Source organism: Mobula hypostoma, chromosome 4 (genome assembly GCF_963921235.1).
Source record: "Mobula hypostoma chromosome 4, sMobHyp1.1, whole genome shotgun sequence".
Taxonomy (NCBI): Eukaryota; Metazoa; Chordata; class Chondrichthyes; order Myliobatiformes; family Myliobatidae; genus Mobula; species Mobula hypostoma.
The window spans coordinates 117,321,374-117,333,536 of NC_086100.1; the positions used below are offsets into that span (position 1 = coordinate 117,321,374).

At 41.2% G+C, this 12,163-nt stretch overlaps 1 protein-coding gene across 2 annotated transcripts in view; it reads right to left on the minus strand.

The window, feature by feature from the left end:
* fstl5 (follistatin-like 5) overlaps positions 1 to 12,163 on the minus strand; it is a 792,341-nt gene that overhangs the window by 339,235 nt on the left and 440,943 nt on the right. The gene's annotated exons all lie outside the window — the stretch shown is intronic.

Here is a 12,163-nt window from a genome sequence, read left to right on the forward strand (position 1 = left end):
TGAAGTTTGAAATGCACACAGCTCTCTCATGCCTCAGAAGAAACCTCTTCCCTCTTATACCCTTCAGAGGTTTATGTGGTAAAATGAGATTATATTGTAGCAGCTGTTTAGCTGTATGCCATTCAAAATGATGGATGCAGTAAAATATGCCCTCTGACACTATCATTACTAATTAGTCTTGAAGGAAAGGTATCAGGGCTTTCATGCACTGTGAATCACACTCCTCCTGAAAATACGCTTCATGACGTTTGTGAAATAAGATGAACTTCTTTTCCTGGCAGCTACCTATCATCCGGAGGAGATGAGTGCCTTGCAATTAAGTTACAATGGAGAATATGCAGCATCAAGCCAACGATATAAAAGAAAGAAACTGTCTGCCTTCACATTATGGCTTTTGTAACATGGTGCCCTAATTGCAGTGTAACTCCATAGCAACTTGAATTTACAAACCACTCCTCAAATACACATTGCACAGTGATGTGCAGGTTGCGTGCTGAAAGTTAGCTACAATGAAGACCCTGCCATGGTGTATTTTAAAATCGTGGGTTATCTAATTGGCCTCAGCTCTTCTTTGATTCAGATTCCCATAATCCTCGATTCTCCTTTAGTCCGGAAATCTATTTTTTCAGTTAGGGATCTAAAAAAAGACTCAGCATTCAAACTTCTCCGGAAAAGAGGGCTTCTAAAATAAAGAGAAGAAATTCCTCCTGTTCTTGACTTTAAAGTGGTGTCCCTTTACCCTAAGACAATGCACTCTAATTGCTGCTTTGCCCCCAGAAGATGCATCCTCACAATGTTGTGAAACACCTAGCCCTCCTGTACGCCCGGAACGTCATCTCCGCACCCCACTGCCCACGGGAGGACTGCAGTGAGGAGGAGTCTGTGACCCACCTCTTTGCACACTGCCAGTTCGCAAAGAGGGTGTGGAGGAGGATGGATGGGCTAGTGTCACGGTTTATCCCCAGCAGCTGCGTAACAGAGGACTCTCTGATCTACGGGCTGTTCCCGGGGACACACATGGAGACCAACGTCCGGTGCTGCTGGCAGATCATCAACTCGGTGAAAGACGCTGTTTGGTCAGCCCGAAACTTGATGATCTACCAGCACATGGAGATGTCCGTGGGAGAATGCTGCCGACTGGCACATTCTCGGCTGCAGGAGTATGTGCTGAGGGACGCACTGAAACTTGGTGCAGCCACTGCAAGGGCCCGGTGGGGAAGGACCACAGTATAGGTTTCTCCACCCGTGGGAGTGGGAGGGGTCGGAGGGCGGGGAGTATACCCCTCAACAATGATATGGTAAGCTGAACTACTGGAGTGCCACGTGGGTGGCTATAAATACGGATATGTACTGTGTATAATGGAAACGTATGTAAAGGATGAAAAGTTATTGAATGGTTTATTGTATATATTTATTTTTGAATAAAGTATATTTTGAAATAAAAAAAAACCTATGCGTCATTGCCTGTTTGCCCGTTCCTTTGAGTCGAGTAAGACTCCCAGAAGCGACGGCTTACCGGTTGAGTTGTATCTGGCTCACAAACTTGCCAACAAGTGCCAAGATCCAGCTTGGCTGGTTTCTCACAATCACATCCTTCCTGTGCAGGTGCCATATAATTCCCTATGCACCTTGCCCTTGGGACAGCTACTCTGTGGAAGAGGCAGTGACCCATCTTCTTGTAGATGGTGGATTTACTAAGAGAAAATGGAGAAGTATGCAAGGGTCTTGTCTCAGCTCATCCCCAATGGCTCGATGACAGAGGGTTTTGAACTATAGGCTAATCCCAAAGGCATACCCTGGGACAGAGATCAAGTACTGTAGGAAGGACATTGGTTCAGTAAAAGACATCCTTTGATCAGACCGAATTTTATTGGTCTTTTAGTACAGTGAGGTGTCGAGAAAGAATCCTGCCAATTGGTATATTCCAGGTTGCAGGAGTACTTGTTGAAGGATGCACTGAAAGTTGGTGAAACCAATACAAAGGCGCTGTGGGGAAGCACTACCACCTCTAATCTGCTTCCACTACTGCACCTTCAGGGTTGAACCAGCTGGGAAGACCCTCAGATGATGAAAGGCTGTATCATCTCAGGAGCTCACAGATGTGTCAATGGTGATATGGTTTTGAAAATTAAGCTAACACTACTGAATTTAATGACCATGAATGTAAACATTTTCACTCTTTCTTCTTTTGTTTTTTTATTATGAATAAAGATTACTCTTGAAATATAAAGAAATCCTATTTCTTTCTTTTGAAATAATGGGTAATAATTCAGAGATGAAAAGGTGAATACATGAATCCATGGTAAAAAGCTAAATTGACCTGCCTACTTGGATGTCCATGCTAGCCCTTTTATATTCTGTTTGAGATTATAACCAGATGATTAATAAAATAAATACAATATCTGGCAAACAAATCTAATTACTCTCAGCCTAATGAGTTAATGCGCTTTGGAGAAATAAAGAAAATAATTTGTAACATGTCAGGTAAATAGCCCATTCAGGAATTGAACTCATATCATTGGGTTGAAAGTCCAGCACTCTACCAGTGTACCACAGAGTACTGTGAGTAAACAACATTGCAGAAACTATGATGGAGACAGGAGTTGATATGCAGATTCAAAAGCAAGTTTTACTTTATTTTAGCCAAGGTGGACAAGAAAAGGCAACTAGTCCAACTGAAAAATGCATTAATCCAAACACAACTCCTACAACCCAAGACCTTGATGCACAAATAAGATCCAGAAATGGCAGGCAATAAGCAAATATAAAAAAACACACAGAGGAGACTAAAAAAATACCAGAGGCTCTTGCTACTGACAAGATCACACATTAAGGCTGAGCTAACTAAGGAATAGGAAGCGGAGTTCAATACACAGACATATATTGGGAACATTGTGCAGTCACTGATCAATAACAAGAGAGTCCAACCAATTCAGAAAAAGCCCATAGGGAATGATGTCTGCCCCTTGCTGGTCAACCCCAGAATAGACCAGAGTCCTGACAGTAACAGTCTCATTGTAAAAAATACACTCATAGATCAAAATGATATCTTAGTATCAAAGATGAGGACTATAATTTTTCGATTTAAATCAGAACTGTGGTTGATAGTTTTCAAGATAACAGTGGAATAACAGGATCTAAGGACAGGGCAGGAAAATTATGTTTAGCTGGAAGATCAACTATGATCCTATTGAATGACAGAGCAGGATGGACTGGAGTTCTATCTTTTTTTATGTTCTTCTTTAGAGTGCCATGCTTGTTGGTATACATACTCTATGTGAGCCTCAATATATCTCACTATTCCCTTCTTCCCCAACTACTTATCTATCTCCATGTTAAATGCATTAACGATTTTCCTCACAACCACTCATGGTGACAAGTTTTTTTTTAATCATTCCCTAAATATAAACAAATTTCTGCTGACTTCCTTGTTGATTCTTTTATACTGATGGCCCTACACCCTATGCAAGTGGAGGCACTTACACTGTTGCCTGATAAAATGCTAGAGGATGCTGCACTGAAGTGTGTCCAGATCAGAAAAGGTATTATCCCCTGGCAGTAAACCAACTCTATCAATGCAAGTGCACAATATTAGGGGAGCTGGTGTTTAGCGCAGACATTTTTGTAATTGAGAAAAACTGTTGCAAATTAGCAGGGGCGATAGGTGCCCTGAATAGATGGTGGTTGGTAAATATTCATTTCAGTTGCAATGAATTACTGCATCAAGACAGTTAAACTCCTAAAACTGCTGACACTGCTTTTGGCTCCAAACCCTAAATCAGAATTGCAGCTCAGAGTATTGCACTGTATAAATTTAATGTCACCAGAGAGATGACCAAAAGTGCCACAAACATTACAATTTCATTTCAGGCAAGATCTTTTTTTTACACATCAGCTCCTGAAAGTTTCTTTCTCAATGTAGCCACAGACATTGAATTAGCCTCTCAGCTATGTTTTGCTCTTTTCCTCTTTTTCACATATTTATACCCTCATCAATGTCATACACCAAAGACCAATTAAAAAAAGACACTCATTCAGTTTACATTTAGACAACTACAAATAATGACTTACAACTGGCTATTGGTAATGTGAAAATAAAATAAAACAGTCTCTGCTTGCTTGCCAGTTATCAGCTGGATCCCTGCTTTTGTGAAATCCCTGTGGGAAGCTGCTTTCACGGGATATTGGGTTGGAGTTATGACAGCACATTGGATTTTACCCATTTCTAGTGTGATAAGTACATGCTAAGGTTAATCATAATATAAAGTCAGAAGTCATACAATAAAAATATGAAATTGGCGTATCCTTGATATATCAAGGTATTCTCTCTGAAAAGAAAGCTTCAAAAACTAATTCTTTCATTTGATATTTTTACTTGATGATAGGCTGGTGACTAGTGAAGTTCAATTAAATCAGATGAGCAGTGACAAAAATCACGAAAAGCTGAGAGTGGGAAGAGGGAAGAGACTTACAGCAAGTGTCTTCTGGGAAAACCATCCCATAAGTTTTGAGTTGGCTCTGGGTGCTCCTGAGCTCTCGTAATCAGGTCAAGACATTGTCTCAGAGGCTGAGGATTCGTTTGATAGGTAGAAGGATATTTACCCATCTTTTAATTTATGCATTAGAGATACAGCACATAAACTGGCTCTTCTGGACCAGCTATGATTGACAGCTCTCAATTCTCAGAAGTCTTGATCTATAACAAGGGCAGCTTGAAGTTTTGTGGAAATGAGAAGTTATAAGGCATGATTTCGACATGTAAAATTGAAATCCCTGGGAAACACATTAAACTGCATACATATCATTGCTTTCAACATGATATCCATTTTTGTGGTGCACATTAATTATGCAGGCTGCAAATCATAACATTTTAATCCAACTTCTGCTGCAAATAATATAGAGAAATAGCATAGTATAAGGGTAAATTGCAACATGAAGCACCTGGTCTAGTTTTTAAATGGCTGGTATTTCATCAGATTAAGATAATAACAAAATATGCAAACATGTTTATGATTAACAGTTGGAAAAAAATTGATATTTTAAATTCAACTTTATGCAGCTGGGTTTCCTGCAAATGGCCCCTGTTACTAAGGGAGAAACACTATTTTAATTTTCTCTCTTCCTAATACAAAGATTTTCCACTCATTTCCTTTCCTCAATTGGGATCAGAAATGAATGAACTGTATAAATTGGTATTCTAATGTCTATTGCACAATGATAGCCATTTTGACTTTGTGCAATGGTGTACAATAGGTCTTATCACTTCAGCAACCCATTGAATGCCTTTCTCTATTCTACTGCCAATGACATAAAGACAAATAGTAAACAACAGAATCAATAACACCCATTTTAAACAGTACCATAAGGTTAAATTTAACTTCTGTGCATTGGTGCAGACAATAGAATATTTTCAGGTGCACAATTACCTGAATGGAAGTAGAAGGTTTCTTTTCCACCAAATTAGACCTCTCAGAATCAGAGCGAGAATCAGGTTTATTATCAATGGCACATGTCATGAAATTTGTTGTCTTTGTGGCAGCAGTACATCTCAATACATAATAATAGAGAAAAAGGGAATTACAGTAAATGTATGCATAAATAGTTAAATTAATTAAGTAGCGCAAAATTTAAAAAATAAAAGTAGTGAGGTAGTGTTCATGGGTTCAATGTCCATTTAGAAATCAGATGACAGGGGAAGAAGCTGATCCTGAGTCATTGAGTGTGTGCCTTCAGGCTCCTGTACCTCCTTCCTGATGGTATCAATTAGAACAAGGCATGACCTGGGTGACAGGGGTCCTTAAAGATTGATGTCGCCTTTTTAAGGCATCGCTCCTTGAAGATGTCTTGGATACTATTAAGGCTAGTGCAAATGATGGAGCTGATTAAGTTTACAACTCTCTGCAGCGTATTTCGATCCTGTGCAGTGGCACCACCCTACCATATCAGACAGTGATACAGCCACGAGGAAATCTGCAGATGCTGGAATTTCAAGCAACACACATCAAAGTTGCTGGTGAACGCAGCAGGCCAGGCAGCATTTCTAGGAAGAGGTACAGTCGACGTTTTGGGCCAAGACCCTTCGTCAGAACTAACTGAAAGAAGAGATAGTAAGAGATTTGAAAGTGGGAGGGGGAGGGGGTGATCCAAAATGATAGGAGAAGACAGGAGGGGGAGGGATGGAGCCAAGAGCTGGACAGTTGATTGGCAAAAGGGATATGAGAGGATCTTGGGACAGGAGACCTAGGGAGAAAGAAAAGGGGGGGGGGGAAGCCCAGAGGATGGGCAAGGGGTATAGTGAGAGGGACAGAGGGAGAAAAAGGAGAGAGAGAGAAAGAATGTGTGTATATAAATAAATAACGGATGGGGTACAAAGGGGAGGAGGGGCATTAGCGGAAGTTTGAGAAGTCAATGTTCATGCCATCAGGTTGGAGGCTACCCAGACGGAATATAAGGTGTTGTTCCTCCAACCTGAGTGTGGCTTCATCTTTACAGTAGAGGAGGCCGTGGATAGACATATCGCAATGGGAAAGGGACGTGGAATTGAAATGTGTAGCCAAAGGGAGATCCTGCTTTCTCTGGCTGACAGAGCATAGGTGTTCAGCGAAACGATCTCCCAGCCTGTGTTGGGTCTTGCCAATATATAGAAGGCCACATCGGGAGCACCGGACGCAGTATATCACCCCAGCCAACTCACAGGTGAAGTGTTGCCTCACCTGGATACAGCCAGTTAGAATGCTCTCTACAGTACATCTGTAGAAATTTGCGAGTGTCTTCAGTGACATAGCAAACCTCTTTAAGCTCCTAATGAAATAGAGCCACTGTTGTGCTTTCTTTGTAGCTACATCGATATGTTGGGCCCAGGATAGATCCTCAGAGATATTGACACCCAGGAACGTGCTCACTCTTTACACTTCCCATCCCTCTATGAGGACTGGCATTTGTTTTCTCGTTTTACCCTTTCTGAAGCCCACAATCAGTTCTTTGGTCTTACTGACAATGAGTTCAAGTTTGTGGCTGTGACACCACTCAACTAGCTGATAGATCTCATTCTTGTACACTCTCTCATCACCATCTACAGACTTTTTAAAATTTCTTTTCAGACAGAGGATAAAAGACAAGGTCCTTGCCATTCCACTAATAGGACATACTTCTTCATTGTTTAATTCATAACATCAAGTTTCTTATCATAATTGTACATGTTATTGGAGTTTAGTTATATCTGCACGTGCTCTATTGGAGCTCTAATAAAGCAAGAAATACAGCACATGAATATAACATGAACAATAAAGAAATTTACTTTTAAAAACTGAAGTATCAGCCTCTATTTGTTGTGGCAGAAATGACAAGATTTCCCTAGTGGGAGATACTGTACAAATTTAATTATACACTGAGATCCTATTGAGTGGAAGGTAATAAAATTGGAGAAGGAGTCTTTGGCTGTGCATGTGGCATTTTCTTACTGAATTTGGATTCTGATTTTAAAAAGTCCTTATTTTTCAGATGTCTCAGCCTCTTTTCCATCCACTGGATGGTTGGCTAAAAAGAGAAAATCTTTTGTATAAAATAATCCTGCACCTGATTCATTTATCATATTTTTGAAAGTTAATCTGTTTTTGACATCTTCTGAAGATACTTAAAGTAATGCATGAAAGCTAGATGAGATGTCACAGGAGCGAAGATTGGATTCAAAATCCATATATGAATTGTCAATATTGTATGTTTCAACAATGAATCTGTGGTGCATGAGAGTACACGGGGAAGTGAAATATTCAACAATCCACTATTATATCTAATGGCAGTGTTGAAATTGAAATAATCATAGTAAATGAATAATTGAATTTTATCCACCTCATATTTGTGTTCTATTTTCCCACCACGCTGCTTCACTCTGACTAGTATGACTTGATAAGAACACAACCGAACACAATGATTCCCCAAAGTGATATGGTGTGTCTTGCTGTAAGTTCTTAACTTACACAGGTCAACTGTTGGAGAGGGAAATACTTCAACGTCAGGCAAATGCTATTTTTTTTTACTTTTATTTTGCAATACAGCACATAGTAGGCCCTTCTGGTCCTTTGAGCCACGCAGCCCCAGTAATCCCTAACAACCCCAATTAACCCTTTCTTAATCACAGGACAATTTGCAATGACCAATTCATCTATCTGATACGTCTTTGGACTGTAGGAGGAAACTGGAGGACACAAAAAAATGGATTCCACAGGGAGAACATACAGAAACTACTTACAGAACAGTGCCATAATTGCCTACAAACTCTGGAGCTGTAATAGCGTTGTGCTAACCACTGCGCTACTGTGGCATATGAAGTCAGTCATGGTGTAGTACAAACATTTCATCCTTGTGTTTCATTAAAGAAGAGAATTGCAATAATAGTCCAAGGCATAGTTGTAGCTTTTGTTCCTTCCGACCCCCAATCTCAACCATCTGGAAATTAGATGGCTGTTACCATAAACTCTCCCTTTCTTGCCCCTTGACCATCCGGATTGCCTAATTTTGTGCCCTTCTTGAACCCAAAGGCAGGCCTGAGATACTTGGCTTGAGGTAAACAACCTTTATGAGGAACAAACCCTAGAAGGGGTCAATCCTCTTGTTGGTGCTACCAAGCAACTGGTTTGCCCATTTCAATGTTACCTGCTCAACTTCCTCACATGTGAAAGGGTAAAGAGGAAGTAAAATAAAGTGAGTAATAGCAAGCATCACAGTCTTCATTTCAATCATCATGGATGAAACGTGCTTCCAAATATGAACAGTTGGCAGGTCTTCAACTTACTGGTTTTATGGAGACTGCATTTTGTTAAACTTAAGGACAATATTAAATTTTAAAAGGCAAAGGTACACAGTGATTAAGTTGTACTTAAATTTATTTTCTTTGTCAGTTTCATTTTCTGAATGGTAAATTCTAGACTTCCATTAGGTTGGAGATGCACTTGATGAAGATAAAGTACACTTGACTGGACGTTCATTTATATAATGCTATTTCAGCTCTGTATTAATGAAAATGAGCTCTCCCCAGAGAAACTATCACAATTTCTGTGTTACTTCAAATTCACTACAGAAAAGTGGGATGGGTAGTTCCTGGAATGAATCCCAAAATTTCATTACCTGTTGTACATCTGATTCCTTCAGTCAACACTATCAGATGCATTGCTGACGAGATTAGATAACTGGTTCTGAAGAGCAATGATCATCCTCTGCACTGGGCGCAACCTTTGTGCTGTTCAGGATGGAGATCCCACTGAGGTAAGTCCCATTCCTCATCTTTAATCCATCAGGCTCTCTTTCTGTCCCACGGTGATCCCAACATTCCAACCTCAAATGTAATTCACACCTCAGTACCAACCAATAAGCTTCAAAACCTGGGCCACCGTACCTCCCTCTGCAACTGGATCCTTGAGTTCCTCCTTGGGAGACCACAGTCAATGTGGATCTGTAGTAACATCTCCTCATTGTTGAATCTCAAGATACGTGCTTATTCCGCTGCTCTACTCTCTCTACACCCATGACTGTGCGGTTAGGCCCCGCACAAGTATCGTCTATAAATCTGCCAGTGACACTACTGCTGTTGGCAGAATCTCAGATGGTGATGAGGGGGCGACAGGAGTGTGATGGATTAGCAGGTTGAATGATGTCGCAACAACAACCTTGCACTCAGCATCAGTAAGACCAAGAGATTGATTGTGAATTTAAGGAATGGAAAGTCAAGGGAACATACACCGCGGTCAAGGGTGAGCAGTTTCAAGTTCCTGGCTGTTGACATCTCTGGAGACCTATGTATCCTGAGATGTCAGCGTTAGGAGTTTGAGGAGCCCTTATATGTCACCAGAGGCTCTAACAAATTTCTTCAGGTGTTCTGTGGAGAGCGTCACTATCTGGTAAGGAGGGACCACTGCACATGATTAGAAAATGCTGCAGACGGTTGCAAAAACTCAGCCAGCTGCTTCATACCACTACCCTCCCCAGCACCGAGAACATCTCCGAGAGACAATGCCTCAAGAGGGTGGCATCCATGATCAAAGACCCCCACCACCTATGTCATGACCTCTTCTCATTCCTACCATCAGAGGGGTGGTAGTTGGAAACAGCTTCTTTTCTTCTACCATCAGATTTCTGAGCAGACAATGAACCCTTGAACACTACCTCACTATTTTCCGTCTCTTTTTTGCACTACCTTTTTTGATATGCAGATATATTAAAATTAATAGTATACTTTATGTCATGCACTGTACTAATAGCAAAATACATCAAATTTCATGACATACGTTAGTGATAATGAACCTGATTCTGTTTCTGAATGTTCTATTGCCCTAAAACTTAGCACCAGTTGTCCCCCCTCTGTCCCCACCACTACACTCAATTGATTTCTTGATCCACAGCCTTCTAAACTGATCGATACCTGAAGCTCCTCGTTGCTCACCACAAACTCCCCACCCCAACCTCTTCCTTCCAGGGAGTCAATCCCTGTCTAGTTTAACCCCTCCTCCACTCCTGTCAGGCATCTGAATATGAGGGAAAATGTAATATCACTATGGAGAGGCCGAAGGTCTGGGACCCTGGGACACTTCATAGTTTGCTGCAGCAAGGCCGCGACCAAATTGTCCGCTGGTACATAGCACAAACACTAGATGGGGGACTTTCCATTCCAAACCCAGCCACTTCCCTTTCCATGGAACATTTCACAAGTTGTGCCTTCGTGGCTTTAAATGTAAACAAGTGATAAAGCTGAATGTGCTGAGAATTTAAATTAATCTATTTTCTAATGGTTAGAGCTCCACATGATGTCAATACCGCTGAGAAACAAAAATTACTCTGACAAGACCCTCTAAAATAACAAGACATATTTGCTACCTAATTATCTAATTGCATATTCTATTAAAATGTGTCAAACATGTGCTGGCAGCAAAATCAGTGCAGAGACATGTGAACTAAATGTTTCTTCTGAGGTCAGTTTATCTCTAACCTCAACTGCCTAGTGTACCCTCAGCTGGTTAGGCTATTCAGTGACGTGTACATAGGCCTGGAGGGTGGACAATGCATTCTGCCTTTTCAACCCTGAAAACTTTCAAGACTTTTTTTTCTTAAAACAGCCACTTGCAAAAATGGGGAGAGGCTTTCTGCTCTGTCTTTCTGTGTAATGTGATAAGGCAGTGGATTGGATCCCATACATAAGGCACAGTCTATCCATAACTAGACTTGAGAAGCAGTCATGTTAACTATCAGCATCAAGGCTATCAGTCCTGCCGTATAAATCTAGCAGTAGACATATTTATCGTGCCTGTTAAAAAATGGTACCATTCTTATTTGGTCAAGGAAGTACTCAGCATTGATTTCACATGCTTCAATACCTGGATAAATTCATCTACAAGAGACAAGAGAACATAAGCTCAATGAAAAATATTTGAGAGCATTCCATCATCTCAGCACGGAGTACCACTTAGTGAAATGATAAATCTGATCTGGCTTAAAATCCGTCATACACTCTTCCAAGATTTTGTTGGAAAATCCCACTAATACTGCGCTCCGCCACAGGACTCTATGGGGAGTGCTATAGGGGAGCAAATTCACAGATCTGGTCATTCTAACATGTCAACATGTTGTGGACCTGAGTGGTTTACAGGGAGGGAGTTACACTCAAGGTGGAGGGCACAGTAAACTGGGGGATCGACAGGAGGGGAAAACCGGATAGGCAACCACTGCAGACTACCCCTGTGGCCATTCCCTTCAACAATAGGTACACCACTTTGAATATTGTTGGGAGGATGACTTAACTAAAAAAAGCCACAGCAGTCAGGTCACTGGAACTGAGCCTGACTCTGTGGCTCAGTAGAAAAGGGGGAGAAGAGGCCGGCGTCAATGATAGGGATTTTGCAGGTTAGGGGAACAGAAAGGAAGTTCTGTGAGCGAGAACAACATTCCTGGATGGTATGTTGCCTCCCAGGTGCCAGGGTCAGGGATATCTCGGACCAAGTCCACAGCATTCTTAAGTGGAAGGTTGAACAGGCAGTGGTTGTGGTCCACGTCAGGACCAACGACGTTGGTAGGAGCGGTGTTGAATCCTACAAAGTGAGTTCACGGAATTAAGTACCACATGCCAGCAGGGTCAGAAAAATGGCGGGTAGAATTTAATGCAGACAAGTGTGAAGCA